A 19,108-nucleotide genomic window follows, 5' to 3' on the forward strand; every position below is an offset into this window, starting at 1 on the left:
GTGTAAGTGGGGCGATGGGTTCCATGAGTTGATAGAAACAGGGGGTGCACCACTGAATTGTCAAGTACCACAATTTCCTGACAACTAGAAGTTCCAAGTGGATTGGAGTGGTGTGGATAGTTTGAAAAACAATAACTTGATTTGTCACTGCATTTTTGCCTGAAGTGATATCAGAGGCAGGTTTGCTGCTCCAGTGAAAGAACTGTAAGAATTGGTGTGCGTGTGTGTGTAGTTCAGCAGTTTCCACATCTCTAGAACTACACCAGATCTTCCTGCCACCTTGGATCAGCTGATGGAGGACAAAGCCTTATGACACAGCAAGCCGGCCTCTCCCCGAGGCCATCAGAGAGCTTTTAACAAAGCACTGCCAGAGCATCTAGCATTGCATCTCTCTCCCCCCCCCCCTTTTCTGAAGCACCTGCTCCCATATAGACACTCGCCTGGCTTCAGTATGTTAAGAGCTACAATTAGGCCCTGGACTCCAGTCCCCCCTGTAATGCTCCATGGGTGCTGGGTTCCCTTAGAGATGTAAAGAGGCAACATTTTATATTCTTCCCTGAATTCATCCATGCAGCACTGTTTCCATTCTGCTGCAGTTCGTTTACTGCAAAAATCACCATTCATTTCAACATCGTCTGTGATGTAATTTACATAATTCATTATGTTAATTATACCGTCATGCTATTTCATCCCATACATTTCAGTGCAAAGGAAATGCAATGCAAATACAATAGTGTTGGGGGAACATAATAGTATATCACTTGCACACTTGAAGCAACAAAAGTGACTAAGTGTTGGGTTCATTATTGGTTATCAAGGGACAATTAAATGAAAACTGGCAATTTCTGCTTCTGTTTCCATTTTAGGTAGAATTCCTAAGTGATAAACTCCAATTGTTTCTATAGTATACTATAGTATTGCTATAGTATTCTACGGGATATTCTTTTTTCTAGCAGGGATAGTTTCTGATTCCTACTACTTCTCCCTAGGAGAATCCCATGTCCCCATTTTTCCTTTTGGGAAGATTCCATGGATGTTTTTTAAAATTCAACCCTGAAAAAACAATGACCCTCTTCGCATGTATTTCTGTATACATGGAAAATGTTAAGTCTGTCATCACAGCCCCATTGGAGGATTTGTAGTGCCTTGTCACAATGCTGGATTTATAAACTCAAGAGGCAAAGGAAAACTTAGTAATTGCATGGGGTGTGAAAGGGAAGCTCCTGAGAGTAAAGGGTGGAGGGATGGCAAGGGGCTGCTGAGTGGAGCAAGCAGGGGTGCAGCCCCTATTGTATGTGCGTGCGTGCGTGCACACACACACACAAACACACTGTCTCTCTCTCACACACAATGGCTAATAGTAGACCAGCCTTCCTGAACCTTGTGCCTTTCAGATATGTTAGGGTATGACTCCAATCAACATCATTCAGAAGAGTTATCTGGAGGGCACCAGGTTGGGGAAGATGATGCAGGCTGTGACTTCCATGTTCATTTTCTATTATTATTATTATTATTATTATTATTATTATTATTATTCCACCCTATACCCGAAGGTCTCAGGGCGGTTCACATAAAATATAAAATACATAAAATCAAAACAAAACTGGCAACCCAATTAAAAAAAAAAACAACCCAAAGAGCCAGCATCTTTAAACAGGGTATAGGACATAGATCAAGTCAGGCAAAGGTCTGGTTGTAAATGTTTTTGCCTGGCGCCTAAAGGTGTAGAGTGAAGGCACCAGGCGAACCTCCTTGGGGAGAGCATTCCACAGATTTTCTAACAGTATAAAAATCACTCAGGGACCTGTTAAATTCATGCTAATCACCAAAGCTCACAGATCACACTTCTCCTGTTTAGCAGTACAATCCTATGCGGGTCTACTGAGAAGTAAATTCCATTAATAATAATAATAATAATAATAATAATAATAATAATAATAATTTATTTCTAAACCACCCATCTGCCTGGGTTTCCTCAGCCACTCTGGGCAGCTCCCAACAGAAGTTTAAAAATACATTAAAGCACCAGTCATTAAAAACTTCCCTAAACAGGGCACATTAATTATGTGAATGCAAGAAATGGGCTTCATTTTTAAAATTTAAATTGCATCATTGTTGGGTGATCATCAGGATCAGGACCACAAGGCACAAGGAAGGGGTTCACTTCAAAGTCAGTGAGTATAAGATTGCAGTCTAAATGTCACCAGATCGGGGTCACTGACATGGTGCCCACTGTGGCCATCTGCACCTCATATGGTGCCTGCAAAAGGTCTCCTCAAAAGATCTCAAAAATCTACAATGCACAAGTGATTGTTTGTTCTTCTTGCCCCATTCCTGTTCCGATTGACTTGGCCTCTCCTACACTGGACATGCATGGGTTCCATGTCCACTTTTTCTTGGATACCAGGATATGACGCCAACCCTATGAAAGCTCCAAAGAGCTTCTCTCTAGGAGTGTGCCTGGGTGCAGCTGATGTAGATGCCTTTTCCTCACTGACCAATGACCATGCCCACACTATTTTGTGGCTCTGTCTCCTTTTCTGCCTGTTTAGAAGTGGCAATCAATTTGTTCTATGTCACATACCACCCCCAAATGGTAGCGATTTTGGGTAATGCTACCACTACTGCCACCTGCAGCACTTTCTCAAAAATCTAATTTTGGCCACTGGTCCAAAATATTTGGTACTCCCTGCAGTAAAGGTAAAGGGACCCCTGACCATTAGGTCCAGTCATGGCTGACTCTGGGGTTGCGGCGCTCATCTCGCTTTATTGGCTGAGGGAGCCGACGTACAGCTTCCAGGTCATGTGGCCAGCATGACTAAGCCGCTTCTGGCGAACCAGAGCAGTGCACGGAAACGCCGTTTACCTTCCCGCCAGAGCGGTACCTATTTATCTACTTGCACTTTGACGCGCTTTCGAACTGCTAGGTTGGCAGGAGCAGGGACTGAGCAATGGGAGCTCACCCCGTCGCGGGGATTCGAACCGCCAACCTTCTGATCGGCAAGTCCTAGGCTCTGTGGTTTAACCCACAGCGCCACCCGCGTCCCTTCTCCCTGCAGTAGATCCACCCAAACTGATGTGGTGGAAGGCACACTGTCACCTGCCTGCCCCAGATGTTGAATGACAGTGGCTTGTGAGAGGTTTCTGGTTAGGGATCAAGGAAAAATTCAATTCAGTTCACATTTAAAGGTGAACTTACCACACTTCTTAAAGCAAGATTCAAGCCAAAGCACAGCTGCCTTTTGGAATTTGCACTTCTCCGAATTTTGAAATGCAGTTCTCCAAGATAAATACATTAAAAAGTGTGTATGTATAAAATGTATATATTAGTGGAAATAACATACAAAAATGAATTATACGGAGGAAAATGGTTTTGCAAAAATGTGTACAAAATTTCGTGCAAAAAAGATTTATATTGGGAGAAATTTGCACAGAAATGCGGGTGAATTTTCACGAGAACTTCTTTTTAAAAAATAATAATAATTACAAACTGATGTGGAAATGTGGAGAAATGAAATTGAAATTGGAAAAGTGAGAAACTGATGCAGCCACTGATACAGCAGATGCAATCTTTCATCATTGTATTTTTGGTGACACACTTCCTCCTCCTCATCTCCAGACTTCAGTGAAACTGGGGAAATGATGGAAATGCCTTTCCGCATTCACTAGTGTCTCATTGGTTCTTGCAAATTAGAAAATTACTGGATCTCCTGGGGCTGACATCTGTATGGGGCCTTTTAAAGGAAGGAAAATATGCTGATGAAATTTATATTCCAGGTCACTTCTCTCATCCACACTCTTCCCAAGTGCTTCTGCCTGCATGAATTCTCTCCCAGTACTGGAATAATGTCTCTTTATCAATGGAGGATGAAGAGAGGTATATGAGAAGGGAATCCCCCAACTTTCGTATGGTTGAAATGTATAGCCTACCCTAGAAAAATATAAGTTACGGCCATTGCTCTGTCCACTTTTCCCCCCTGACCACACCCACCAATTTGGCTACATAAGCACCATCACTCATGTCTACATTTCAAAAATGATTTTTAGAAAGACACATGGACACTTCTGAATGAAGCAATTCAACTTTCTAAACTTGGAAGGCTCAGGGCAGATAAAATCACAGATCACGGGGCTATGAATGATTACTAACCAGGATGGCTATGCTCTGCCTTCCGTTGTCAAGAGGCATTATGCACCTAAAAACCAGCCACTGGGAATCTGCATGTTTGGTCCACAGAGCAAACCAGATGGGATCTGGTGCTGTTGGACTCCGTCTCTTTCCCCTTTATCCAGCCCTGTGTCACCTAAACCATCTATCTAACCTTACGATGTTTATCTGACCAAGCTTAAATGATTCCAGCAACGCAGTCTCAACTGGTAATGACGCAGTCTCAATTGGTAATGAGCCCTGCTGCCCAACGAATATTATATTTTGGAGCACTGTCTTTGATTCGATTCGTTCTAGATTTTCTCTCCTTAGATATCAGTCTGTCTCCTCTCATTCTTACCCTTGACAGACAGAACAACCACCACCATAACAACAACTCCCAGAACCATTCACATCCCGGTTACGTTTTGTTCCTTCTTGTATTCGAAAATGGCAGACACACACCAACACACAAATGTGTTGTTCTGTTTTCTAAATGTCCACAGCTCCTCTTTATCAAGGAAATAGCTCTTAGGAAGTTTGTGTGGTGACCTGTGGGCTTCCCATTGGTGCATCTAGTTTGGCCACTGTGAGAACAGGATGTTGGACTAGACAGGCCTCTGGCCTGATCCTGCAGCAGGTCTTTTCTTATGCCACCAGAAACAGGAACCCCAATCACCTTTCTCCTCTCAGAAAGAACATTAGATTAAGTAATCTTTCTGGAATTAGTATTCCCTTGATACTCCGCTGTGAGGCTCTCCCAATCCAAATTTTAACAGTAGGTGAGAATAAAAAAGGACGAGTTTGAGGGTATTTCAAGGACACAGCAAATGTAGTTACATATACGTAAGCTTAATTCCACTTGGGGATAAGATTATTATGGTTCCTTGGCTGGATGCTAACACCATTTTTTTCTTTTAAGACTTCTTGGAATATGTTTTGAAGGGGGATGCAGATCCATTCCAGTGTGAAACCATTTGCTCCTCTTTGTGCTCAGTTCCCCAAAGAAGAACAGCAGCTGAGAGCAGGATGTCTGGCAGAACTAAAAATGCCAGCAATCTGGTCTAGTTCAATTGTGTTTTAATACGGGATTTCCTGCCCCCCCCCCCAGCCCCAGAGCTGGGGTGCCTTCCAATAGCCTTCATACGGAACCAGGGAGTCGTAACTGTGTGTTTGCTGGGAAGCAATACTCTGTAGAGGAAAATGCTGTAATTCTTGCACAGAAGTTCACACTAGGTGGCTCCCCGCCCCCCGTAGGGATGCATTGACTCCCCAGCCCAACACAGAACCAGGGAATCATTTTTTGGTCTGGTCTGAACTCCCAACTAGGATTCAGCTGTGAGTGGGATTTATCCAGCCAGGTTCAGAACCATAAATATGTGTTAGCTGCTTCGGAGGATAATGATAATGAATAAGATTTCAACCCAAATGCTTTTCCAGACTGTTGGCAGTGTAATAAAAATAATGGATCTCTCATATATATATATATGAGAACGTCCTCCCATCAGATGTCAAGGAAATAAGCAACTATCCTGTTTTTAAAAGACACCTGAAGGCAGCCCTGTTTAGGGAAGTTTTTAATATTTAATGCTGTATTGTTTTCAATACCCAATTGGAAGCTACCCAGAGTGGCTGGGGAAACTCAGCCAGATGGGTGGGGTAATAATAATAATAATAATAATAATAATAATAATAATAAAAAATTATTATTATTATTATTATTATTATTATTATTATTATTAAAGGTTAGCCCCCACTCAAAATAATCTTTGATGTTTCCTTTTGGTGATGGTGCCCTAGCCTCTTACTTTTAAATGTAAAAAGAACGTTTAAAGTTTGAATGTAGATACACCCATTATCCTCTACATGCTGCATTTATTTACTAGGGTAAATGTGCCCTCCAAAAGGCAGATACAGTCGTACCTTGGAAGACTTCCAAAACATTCGGAAACCAAAGTGCAGCTTCTGATTGGCTGAAGGAAGCTCCTGCAGCCAATCAGAAGCTGTGGAAGCCGTGTCAGACGTTTGGCTTCCAAAAATAGTTCGCAAACCAGAACAGTCACTTCCAGGTTTGCGGCATTCGGGAGCCAGAACGTTCGAGAACTAAGTTGTTCGAAAACCAAGGTATGACTGTACTCGGGAAAACAACATACACAACTGCATTATGTTACAGGCAATTGCTTTGCACAACTGTGTATATTAGACAAATATGCACCATATACAAGAATGTATATTGGGATAAATTTGCACCAAAATGCTGATGAATTTTCACAGGGATAATAATAATTTGCAAACTAACTGATGTGTGAACATGAGGAACTGAACAAGATTATGGGGAAAATGAGGAACATTGTGAAATCAGACTGTACAGATTTGCCCATCCTTAGTCTCCACTGTGTGTGTTTCGTGTGTTGTGGAGCAAGGGCTTTGGCTCAGAGCAACCATTAGCATGGCACCCAAACAAGCCCTTCATTGGCGAAGTGTCTGAGGAGAGCCTTCATTTGATGGACTCAGCTGTGGTGCTACAAGAGAGTCTTTTCTTTTCTTTTTTCCTTACCTGGAAAGAAAATGTCTCCCAAGGCACTGTAAGGCAGCAGAGGTGGTGGTGATGGTGGTGGTGGGGAGAGATAAGCGAAAGAAGGTCAAGGATGAGGGAAAGGAGACACCGCTGTCACACTTCGAGGACTACTTAAACTCTAATTAAAAGTAATGTTAAAAATGCATCAGCCATTAGTAAACAAGGTCACTCTTGCGGCGACTCAAGACATTCCCATAAAAGGCTTTAAATGGTCACCTCTACAAACCACTTAAATAAATATGGCTGGGCTGAAGTGCTGGGCTTGCCCTCGGTAATTTATCTGCATGTCGCGAAAGCAATTTCTTGGGTACAAGAACAGACCTGGCATGCCTGTGTGTCTGTGGCTGAAGATGGGAGGCTGGGGCACCTGTCTCACTGAGTATCCATATTGACTTTAATTGCAATCTCGTAACTTCAAATTGCAATACAAATTGTATTAAAATTCGAATTCTGTGAAATTGCAATTGCGTGTGAAGACCCCCCGAAACCACCCCCAAAATGCAGTGGTACCTCAGGTTAAGAACTTAATTCATTCTGGAAGTCCGTTCTTAACCTGAAACTGTTCTTAACCCTGAAGCACCACTTTAGCTAATGGGGCCTTCCCCCGCCGCCGCACAATTTCTGTTCTCATCCTGAAGCAAAGTTCTTAACCTGAGGTACTATTTCTGTAACCTGAAGCGTCTGTAACCTGAAGTGCCTATAACCCGAGGTACCACTGTAAAGACACAATAGACACAGATTTTAGTTTAAGGTTTTTGGCATTAATTTTGGCCACAACTTTATTGATTACATCATGTGAGTGGTTGCTTAGGCATTGGTTCCAGACCACCTGAACCTGCACGGTGGCAGGAGCAGGACTGATATAGAGCACCACCATATGTCAGTAAGGGAAAGCATCCTAGGGGAGCGAGAAATTGGCTTCAATCTCACAGCTCACCCCAGATGCTCCCAGAGACTCTGGCGTGGCCCTAGCCCCTTGACAGGGTTTTCGGACAAAAGCAAGGCAAGCCCCTGTATTCCTTTAATGGAATTCCTTAGCAGCAGCAATGGAGGGGGCAGGCACAGCCAACCATGTCCCCTCCTCAAAACATTGAACCAAATGTCTAACCACCAACCTTACAAAGTTGTGGCAATTTGCAACACGGTAGGCAAAAACCAAGTGGCACCAGCCAATCAGCCAAATGGCAAAATTCCTACCGGGCCCCTGCTCCAAAACAGATGACCCCTAGACAGGCGTAGCAAGGCCAAAAGAACACCCCTAAATAAAGGGAGAGGAGGACGGGTGATCCGCTGCACGTTGCAAGAAAGAGAAACTCTCCAGAGACGTACAGCAGCTTAAATAGCCCCTCAGCAGCCAATAGCCATTCCAACCTGCCAGATTTCTGCCCCAGCAACAGAGGGGCAACCAATGGGGAGTTGTGGCCATCCAAATGGTCCCACCCCACAACAGGGAGGCAGTTTATGGTGATCTCACCACAACATGATGGAGGACACGACTTGCAGAAAACAGGTGGAAAAATGGTTAAGTGGTCTTTCAGAGTACCTCCTATACGTAAATAAAGATCTCCACCCCACCGCGCCAGATATGGCCACTTAATCTTATGGTGCAGCAAAGCCCTTGGTGGCTTTCAGCTCATTAGTTAGCTTCTCCAAGGAAACAATATACAGAGTCTTTTTATACCACACGGTCAGTGTAAAGGTCAAGGCATCCTTCCAGTCCTCAGTTATAGCTGGATGGACTTTGAGCAGGAGGAATATGATCAAAGGTCTTAACTTTGTGGGTTTTTGAGTGGACATATATACCAAGACCTTTTCCAGGAGCCATAGGAAGTGCTGGTGGTCACACTGGTCCCAGCAGATGCCATCTTGACAACCCTGGCTAAGGTATAGCCTGGGCTGACACGCTACCTTTGCAGGCATTTGGGAGCCCCCCAAATCCAGCCTTAAATAAACACACTCTCTCTCACACACATGCTGCATTCTGAAAATGCACAAACCTCAAACACACCCACTAAAGACGAGAAAATCATGGTCATCCCACTCCCCCCAAGACATTCATCTGCTCCATTTAGCTGTCAAAGCACAGGTTCCTGGGTTGTCTTCTGTTTAGGCACTTAGTTTTGATGTGTGCTTTCCATGTTTCCTTGTTCAGGTAGCTGCAGGCAGGATTTGAGAGCCGCTTCCTCTTCCGCTCAAGAATTCAGGTCTTTATTGCTACATAGCCAAATATATCCCAGATGGTGGGGCTGGAGGAAGGAGATAGTCACTGCAGGCAAAACTACAGCCATGAAAGCACTAAGCAGGATGCATTTCATTTGTAAACTGCTAGCAGAGGTGCCTAGGTTTGTCCATAAATGGCTACAGATCAAATGGATGGAGCAAGGTTGAAGAAAGAAAGGTTGAAGCATTTGGGATTTTTTAGTAAGGGTGAGTAAGGGCTTGTCCACACTTCCTCGTGGACTCAATCGTGACAGATGGCAATTTGGGATTTTTCCGGATTGGCATTTGCTCGATTTATCACTCAAGAGCAGGTTTTCTTTGAGAAAGGAGAGGTGCAAGGGGGAACTGGCTCAGACATGGGACATGCAATAGTGCGGACAAGCCCTTAGGAGGCAACATGATAGAAGTTTAAAAAAATATGCATGCAAGGAGAGAGGGGCTAGAGAAATATTCTTCTCCCTTTCTCATAGCACTAGAGCTCATGGACATTCTAGAATAGAATCATAGTATCACAGAATTGTGGAGTTGGAAGGGACCACGAGGGTCATCTACCTCAACCCCCTGCAATGCAGGAATATTTTGCCCACCGTGGGGCTCGAACCCACAACCCTGAGATGAAGAGATGCATGCTAAACCGATTGAACTATCTCTCTCTCATCCAAGGAAGCTGAATGTTGGAAGAGTCAGGATAGTGGTTAATTTGTTCTTTATTTTGTAAAGAAAGCACACCACTTGATTAAAAAACACACCTCAAAGTGGTTTTTCAAAAAGATAAAACAAGAAAACCAAGAATTTTTTTTACAACAGTACTTTAAAACATGCAGAAGTCAAAATATTAAAACATGCAGCATATAAACAACAGAACTCCCTTTGACTAGAGGCAGAAAACCAAGATTTCTTTTTTTTAACAGTACATGCAGAAGTTAAAATACTAAAACATGCAGCATATAAATCTACAGAACTCTCTTCCACAGGAGGCAGCAATGGCCGTCAACGCAGATGGCTTGAAAGAGGATTAGGCAAGTTTCATGGAGGAGAGGGTTGCCAGTGGCTACAAGCTAGGTAAGGGACCTTAGCCTGAAGATCCTGGAGACCTTCAGTTCATTACTGAGATAGACAGACTAGCTTGGTGACTCAGTAAAAGGCGGTTCTTCAGCTCCTTTTTAAAAAGCTCCTCAGTTAGAACAATGAAGAGTGAAATCTTGCTTTATTTTTAAGGGAAAACACCACTCCTCTGAGTAGAGCATCCAATTTGAATTCAGAAGGTCCCAGGTTCCATCCTCGACATCTCCAAGTAGGGCTGAGACAGCCCCCTTTTTGAAACCCCGGAAAGCTGCTGCCAGCGAGATGGAGAAAAGGTCTGACTCAGTACAGTATAAGGCCGCTTCTGAAATCCCCATGTTCCTCAGTTCCCTGGGCTCCAGTGCCTTCAGCAGAAATGCAGGAGGCGTCAATGTGGGGTTTTGGTGGAGGCAGCAGTTTGTGGAAGGCTCAGCCAGATTCAGCGAGCAGATCACACACAATTCCTGCCCCTTACACAGAAGTAAAGATCAGTGGTCTTTCCCACCACCAGTTCCATGCTTATCTTTCCTTTCGCTTGCTTTGCTCTGCTTTCCATTCCTCACAAATTTCAGTTTCACTAGAAAGGCAATTCAGGAATGTGAAGAAAGTGCACTTTGCCCATGCTCCTTCTCCCTTTTCCTTCTTCTAAAGAAACCCTGTTCTTTATAGGACAGGAATTTGCACTTCCAATCTTAGCTATTGCCAATTAAAGTTCAAGGTGAGTCGGTGCCCTCCAGGTTTTCTGAAGCGCTGCTTTTTTGGTGCAGGAAACCCTCCTGTAAACGAACACACAAGTGGCGAGAGCATTACAGATAGGTCACTTCTGTTATTTTGGTCCTGGGTTGCACATTATCTAATGATTTCAGCCCAGAGGGCACAGTCACATGCTTGCGCTGTGCAAATCTCCTCCCCTCACTTTTTTTTTTTTGCGGCCTTGTTTGAAGGACGCTGAACACTGTGTCGCCCACCCAATGTTGGCTGAGCTGTCCATAGCTTCCAAAACTCCCTTTTGGAAGGCTGTAGTTCTGTGGGACGCAGAGCTAGTAGAAGCTTTGGTGAGGCCCTGGGACAAGATGGCGGTCATTTGTTTCCATCTCTGTGACGCCACACCATGACCCTGCTATCATGGTCCATATGGTCAGCTGTTCCAGCCCTATTTAGGAGTGTTATTTGTGCATTCTTCTAATGTCATAGAATCATAAAACTGTGGAGTTGGATGCAGGAATCACAGCTGAAGAATCCCTGACAGATGGCCATCCAACTTCAGGACCCCCCCCCCAAGTGTTCTGATTCCTAGCGACAGTCCCAGAATCACAGAAGCCATCTTGGTTTCTGATTTGATTCCAGAAGCTCCCACTTTTGGATGCCCCTATTTCTACTGAAGAAATGTTGGAGGATATGGAATAGGACATCCTTCTTTTCACTGGAGAAATGTTGGAGGGGATAGAATAAGCTGTCCCTATTTTCATTGGAGGGGATGGAATAGGATGTCCTATTTTTACCTGAGAAATGGAGGGGATGGTAATAGGACATCCCTATTTTTCACCTGAGAAATGTTGGAGGGGGTAGAGTAGGATGTCCCTACTTTCATGGAAGGGGGATAGTCCCTTTTTTCACCAGTGAAATGTTGGAGGTGATGCAACTTCTGTTCAAAAACCTCCAATGAAGGAGATTTCAGTACTTTCCAGTGTCAAATGCTGTTCTCCAGGCCTCACTCTTTGGCCATTGGGACTGTCCCCAGGCACCACCCTGTCTGGAGCCCTGCCCTCTCTTCCCAGGCTCTGCCTCCTCACTGGCCCTGCTTTACATCCTTCTTGAGTATTTTTACGTGGGTGGAATGCGTCCTTGAACTCTCAACAGGCTTCTTCCTTGCCTGAACAGAGGGTAGAGAAGAGGCTGCGAGTTGCCATCACTCCACCCAATTTGGCCTTTGGCCTAATCGCACTACTGGCATGTGGCCCTTGGAGGTGTTTCCAAAAAAGAATGTGGCCCTTGAGCTAAAGAAAGTTTTCCTGCTTGTGGTGCTTATTGCAGCGAAATACGATCGCTCTTGTATGCTTTGGATTTTATCATCACCGTTGGCTGCATTTCTAAGTGAGCTGGACTGGGATTTGTAACATGTGTCGCAAAGCCTCTTTGTAGAGGGCTTCCTCAAAAAGCGGATTATATATCCCTCACATTTTTTTTTTAAAAAGAGAGAGAAATAAATGAAGGTTGCTTTTCCTGCGCTTTTTTTCACCGATGTGCACAATGTGTGATGCGGAGTTTGTGGGTGCAAGTGAGCTGACAGACCTGCAAGCTGTTTATTTTTATTTGTGCACGTATTTTTAGATTAAATTTCTATACCGCTCTTCATCCAAGAACCACAGGGCGGTTCACCATACGAAAACACAAAGTTATATAACATAGTCACAAAAACAAAAATCCCCACCCCCCAGTATTTATTTTGTTTGCAAAGTGTTCAGTGGCACAGGAGACCTAATGAGATCCACTAGGCCTCTCCATTTGGTTTGTGGAGCCATTTTGGATGGGCCAGTTAAAGGTGTGCTTGAGGCAAAACAAGGGGTTGCTGTAGGACTCAGGGGCACCAACTTGGACTCTTGACTGTGGGTGACATGATGCCATGACATTGCGCTGTGTGTGGGCGTGCAAGTGCCATTTAAAAAAAAACTAGTCTGGGCCTGCACTTCTGGGACCTGTGCTTCCACAGCAGGGCCTCAGAGGCCTCAAGGCATATGCTATTTCATGGTGAGGTGGAAAGCGAGGGGGGGGGGTATCAGCAGCAGGGTAGCAGTGGGATGGCATGTGGCAGGGGTGGTGGGAATACATGGCAGCAGTGGCGAATTGGAGCGACCAAAGATTGTGGATGCCCGGGCCCCCAGGGCTCCCTGCAGTTGGGGCCATTGGTAGGACTGTTCATGGGTACCCCCAATCTAGAGTGGCCCTCAAACTCTGGGGCTGACCTAGATAAGAGCACTGAATTGATAGAATCACGGAATTGTAGAGTGGGAAGGGGCCGCCAACGGTCGTCTAGTCCAACCCCATGCAATGCAAGAATCGCAGCTAGAGAATCCCTGGCAGATGGCAATCCATCTGCTGTTTGAAAACCATTGATAGAGAGTCCATCACCTTCTGAGGTACAGTGGTACCTTGGTTCTCAAACACCGAGAACCTAGAAGAAGGTGTTCCAGTTTTCGAATGTTTTTCGGAAGCCAAACGTCTGATGCAGCTGTCGGCTATTGTTTCCGGGATCCCTGCACCAATCAGATGCTGCGCCTTGGTTTCTGAACATTTTGGAAGTCAAACAGACTTCTGGAACGGATTAAGTTTGAGAACCGAGGTACCACTGTATTTGGCGCTTTTGTTTTTGAGGCTTTTTCGGTTGATTTGCTTTTGTGTCTGTGTGGAACCCAGTTCACCTACTGATTGATTGATTATGTGACTGTGGAAATGGATAAAAGCCCCCCCATCCAAACAATGACTATCATCAGTGTAAGTAAGAATTTTTTTTTTAAAAAGAATTACCATCTACAATAGTGTCTTATTTATTTTATAGTACAGTACATTGATTATTGCTTTCATTTTATGGATCAATGGTCTCGTTAGAGAGTAAAATTCATGTTAAATTGCTGTTTTAGTGATTGTTTTTAAAAGTCTGGAACAGATTAATCTGTTTTGCATTACTTCCTATGGGAAAGTGTGCCTTGGTTTTGCAACACTTTGGTTTTGGAACAGACTTCCGGAATGGATTAAGTTTGAGAACCAAGGGTACCACTGTAGTCTGTTCCACTATCCAACAGCTCTTAACTATCAGAAAATTATTCGCAATCTTCTTTCTTGTAATTTGAATCCATTTGTTCGGGTCCCCTGCCCCTCTGGAGCAGCAGGAAACAGCATAACTGATTGTTCGCACGCTCATGTTGTTGGGGAAAGGGAGAAAGAGGTGAGACCTGCCCACCCCAGTACCATATGTTTAATCTTGGGTTTAAGCATGGCTGAGCATGTGGTCAGGGAGTGAGGAAAGAGGGCAGCTCTCTGCCTCCTCTTTCTCCCACAAAGCACAAAGACAGAATCATAGAATTATGCAGTTCATCAAATCCCCTGCTGTCAGGGAACTGACATCGGAGCTAGAGGTGGAGGGAAGGCTCTCCAATGATGCTGGAGAAGGGCCCAGCAGGGAGAGAGGCAGCTCAGCAGATGGGGAAGCAATTCAGTGCAACACCAGGAATAAGGAGGGGCAGATGGGGGAATCGGCGAGGAGGGCTCCCAGACTCTTCACCGGACACCAGCGGGGAGAGCACTGGTCCTCCGCTACCCACGCCCTCCCTGCGCAGAAGACTTCCGCGCAGAGAAAGTAGGAGGAGACTGGGTGTCAAACAACTTTTATGTTGGAAAAGGTTTAAGAAACGCCCACTGACGGATTCTGCTAGCGACTGAGGCAGCCACGAATTGAAGGGCTGTCCAGACAGAAAGGTTTAACAAGGCAACATAGCCAGGAGAGGCGGCAACTTACGCACGAGCAACCCCATACCATTATACCTGCTATACAGGAATCACAGCTAAAGAAGCCCTGACATATGGTTTGTTATTATTATTTTTTTAAATGATATTTATTGAAAATTTTAGAGTTACAAAAGAAAACAAAGAAGAAGAAAAAAAAAGGAAAAACAGAGAAAACACAAACCACAATCAAACAATACAGATTAATAAAAATCAAGATCAAAAAATAACACAACACAATTAAAAAACAAAAATATGTCACAAACATTTAAAAACAAATCCAATATTCTCAACTCTTTAACTGTCATTACCTTCTTTCTTTGACCTCCTCCTCCTCCCTTTTTTGTATCCTGGTTGTTAATTGCCGCAGCAAATCCTTTCCATATTTCATAATATTCTGTCATTACTTTACCTTAATCTATTTTAATCTTATCTTACTGTGAAAACCTTAAAACTTAAAACTTAAATCTTATTTTTACCAATTTCTCATAACCATAATATTCTTACATAATTCTTTAAACATTTTTACTAGAGCCAAATAATTTCGTTTCAACATCTTTCTAACATTCATCAATTTTATAAAACAATCATAATAAAAGAAATAACAATCCAATCTTCATCCAGCGTCTGTTCCTCCTGGACCCTGGTTTTGTCAGTCCTTTCTATCCCATCGATCTGGCGCATTAACCTGGTAACCTTATGTCCGAGGCCCTTAAGTCCCTTCCATGTCCCTTCCGCAGCTCTTCTTCATATTTATAGCTGTATTTTCCTTTGTCTCCTACTTCTTTCACTCTTGGGAACTCCAGCTTGAGAATGCTTTTGACCCTTCTCGACAAATCAGCCCCTTTTCCATAGTCCACACTAAGCTCCATGTGGTATTTAAGAACATGTTTCAAAGTCCCTCCAAAATTGAGAGCCCCCACAACCCCAAACATCTCACGGCCCATTGCCAGACTCGAAAAGTCCAAACCTCCCTGCATAGGGGGGTCTATCCAACCCCCCATTTCCAAGCCAAACCAAACTTTATCTTTCCAAATCTGGCTTTTTCCAAGTTCATTTGTCAAGTCCAAGAATTCATGTTCCTGCTGGGCCACAGCTCCCTCCATCTCTGGCGCCCAAGATTCAGCAACATCATCTTCCCTCATCTGTTCTGTCAGGGCACACTCCTGATCTGATTCCTGGGTGGGCTCTATATAATTTCCCACTGCCTGTCCAAAATTTCTAATCGCATCAGTCATAAAATCCGTCTTCTCATGTAGCTGTTCCAATAGGGCACTTGTTTTACAGAAAGCACTCAACAGAGCTTCTGAATACATTGTCCTGCAAGGTCAGAAGTCTATTCCCACGATCGTAATCTGTAACAGCTGCGAGCTCCCCGATTCAAAATTGGTTACAGTTTCACAGGCTCCCTCTAGGGGAAGAACTTCTGTTTGTTCTTTTCTTTTAAAAACAAATCTAACAACAAAATTTCCTTTTTCATATATTTTGTCAATATTTGTTCCTTTAAAATGCGAAGGGGAACAATGGAATCACTATGTATCTCTTCCTTTAGCTATCTGTCAGAAACGTTTGTCTCTGGTCAATGAGCTTCAAAAAACGTCAGTCCTGACACGCCGCTCCAGGATCAAGACGGTGGAAAGTTACTTTACTTTACACTCACTTCTGCAGGTTTAAACAGTCCGGAAAAAATCCCCCCTCTTCTCCTGCTTCCGAAGGGGGTTCAACAATTTTAAATGATGAAAGTTAATCCTTTAGAAGCGATTTTCAGAACTCTAGTTTGCCGTGTCTTTGCTTTAATCTATCTATAAAGAAACGGAAGGCTGACTTCCTGTTTAGACCTTCCCGTTTCAGTGCCAAATTAAATTAAACTTTTAAGTCCAGTTTTCCTTTCTGCTCGCAAATCCTTATTTAGAGTCCAATTGTCCAAAACTTAAGTACTCACGGGTGGTTGTTTTAAAAGCCAAATTGTCCCAGGAAAAAGGCAGCGCTCTCCGGCAACGGCTGTGCGGCTTCGCAGTTGACTCTCAGCACCGCGCCACTTCCCCTTCTTTGCTCCGGAGCCCGTTAGCGGGTTCCTTTGCGGGTGGGGGGGCGCTAAAGGTGCCCGCCGAGTCCCATGGTCACAGGCTTCATCCGCCTGTGATTTTTGAATGGGTCCCCGCTTCGCCGTAGCGGAAAAGACCCGTTTCCCATGGAGCTGGTCCCTCCAGTTCAGAGGGAATCTGCCATTGCCGATGGCGCCACCCCGGAAGTCGACATATGGTTTGTTAATTCAATGAGTTTAATTTGAGTAGGACTTAGTTGACTGCAACTTTCGCTGTACTGCCCCCCCCCCCTTTTAAGGTAATACAGTGGTACCTCGGGTTAAGTACTTAATTTCTTCGAGAGGTCTGTACTTAACCTGAAACTGTTCTTAACCTGCAGCACCACTTTAGCTAATGGGGCCTCCTGCTGCTGCTGCGCTGCCGGAGCACGATTTCTGTTCTCATCCTGAAGCAAAGTTCTTAACCTGAGGCACTATTTCTGGGTTAGCGGAGTCTGTAACCTGAAGCGTATGTAACCCGAGGTACCACTGTACTTCAGTAAAGGGATTGATTTGTGAATCTCTCCAGACTGGACTTTGTTTCTGCAGGCACTTCGTTTCGTTTACAAATTCTTAAGACCTGTTTCAAAGTTTTATACTAACTTGTTGTGCATCTATGGGGAATACAGGTTTTCGTAATGTATTTTGGGGGTCTCTGGAGAAAGAAATAAAAAGAAAAGAAAAGCAGAACAATGTAATCACTTCAGAAACCATCCTGGTGCGTTTGCAACTCTAAAATCCTGATAGCAGTTTGGAGGAGGAAAATGAAGCATCTTTAAGAATGCAAGACGGGCCTGCCGGATCAGGCCCATCTGGTCCAGCAACCTGTTCTCACAGTGGCCAAGCAGTGGCAAACTTTCCCCTCCTGCGGTTTCCATCCTTAGCTTTCTGCCCTTGTGTTGGCTCTAAAGGAAAGAGGAAGTCTTTGCTTCTGCCCTTGGAGAACCGGCCCCCATCAATTTGGAAAGCGGGTGACATTCTGTCCCATGTAATGTTTCGTGAATCTGTCCAGCCAGGAAATGACATTATTAACTCCAGGATAGTGTGGCTTCACTTCAAAGGGTCTCCCAAATCCCGGTGTCTCTGCAGTGGCTGAAACTTTGTGTCCCAGATGCTTTACTTAGCCAGTACCAAAATTCCTTGTAATTAGATTTTCAGGACCTTTGCTAGAGTTGCAATACAAACTGCAACTGTTTGAAATTTGAGGCTGGGACTGGGGGTGATGCCAAAATTCCAGGAGGTAGGACATCCAAATGCATGCAGCTAATTGGAAAAAAAAAATTGAAAGAAGTATGTGACCTCCACCACCAGGAATGGTTCTGAAATGCTCGGCTGAATCACTCGCTGGATTTTGGAATAACTGGGCTTCTTTCTTAAGTTGAACCAATGCACTGAAAAAGTATTCATTTAACACACACACACACACACACACACACACACATGAGTGGGTGTCTGATGGCAAGGTGAGAGGGCAAGGGGGGAGAGAGAAACAGGCCCCTTCCAAACCACATGTTTAACTAGAGAGGGAAGATCCACACGATTCAATTAAAGCCCATTTGATGCATATTTAAAGCACATGACTTACCCCATAGAATCCTGTGATCTGTAGTCTGTTAAAGGTGCTGGAAATTGTAATTCTGTGGGAGGGAAGCCACTGATCCCAGCACTCATTGGGATAAATCACATGCTTTAAGTGTATGTTGAAGGGGCTTAAAATACCTTTAATACCTTTAAATGGTTATTAAGCTCTAATTAAACACTGTGCAAGGCTCCCAAATTGGTTTGGGGCCTAGATATGGGTTGTGTGAGGGCCACTCTAAAACCATAGGGGTGTTTTTTTTGGGGGGGGAGGACTTCTATATTTTCACAAACATTTGCATTTATATGCATGCTTTACCCTAGTACAGGGGTGGAGGAAGGGGAGACGGTGGGGGCAGTCCGCCCTGGGTGCCCTCACTGAGGGGGGTGACATTCGGCGCATTGCCCACCCGCGACTCCCAAGCCTAACCCAAGCTGTCAGGGGAAGAGGCGGAGCTGAGCCGCCTTGCTGGCAGCCTTCCCCCTTCATTTTGACAGCTCGGGGGAGGCTTGGGAGTTGCAGGTGGGCAGCACGCCATTGCCCCCTGCTTCCAGGCTGCTTCCTGTGGGGGGGGGGAAGCCTCCCCAGAGCTGTCAAAAAGAAGAGGGAAGGGAGGAAGGCTGCTGGCAAAGTGGTGTGGCTCACCCCACCCCACCTCACCCAGGAAGCAGCCTGCCGTGGCCTGCTTGCTCCACCCTGCATGGGTGTCTCATCCCCTAGGATGCTCACCGCGGGTGGCGCCCACTGGGATGCTTGCCCCGCCCCCTGGGATGCTCGTCCCACCCCTGGGTGCACAGAGCAGCTAGCTCCGCCTCTGCCCTAGTGTATTCATTACTTGACTGGAGAATTGCATTGCAAAATTTGGAGAAGTGCGAATTTCAAAGGATGGCTGTGGTTTGGTTCCGGTATTGTTTCAGAAAGTGTGAATTAGGTAAGTCT

The 19,108-nt window shown here is 44.6% G+C and overlaps 1 protein-coding gene and 1 long non-coding RNA gene across 3 annotated transcripts in view; both read left to right on the top strand.

Moving 5' to 3' along the window:
• The window catches only part of LOC308482847, a 358,341-nt gene that overhangs the window by 271,756 nt on the left and 67,477 nt on the right, over positions 1–19,108 (top strand). The window lies entirely within an intron of this gene.
• Positions 1–19,108, top strand: part of LRRC38 (leucine rich repeat containing 38) — a 93,164-nt gene that overhangs the window by 63,073 nt on the left and 10,983 nt on the right. The gene's annotated exons all lie outside the window — the stretch shown is intronic.

The sequence above is a fragment of the Podarcis pityusensis genome (assembly GCF_964106645.2).
Source record: "Podarcis pityusensis genome assembly, chromosome: 8".
NCBI classification, from domain to species: domain Eukaryota; kingdom Metazoa; phylum Chordata; class Lepidosauria; order Squamata; family Lacertidae; genus Podarcis; species Podarcis pityusensis.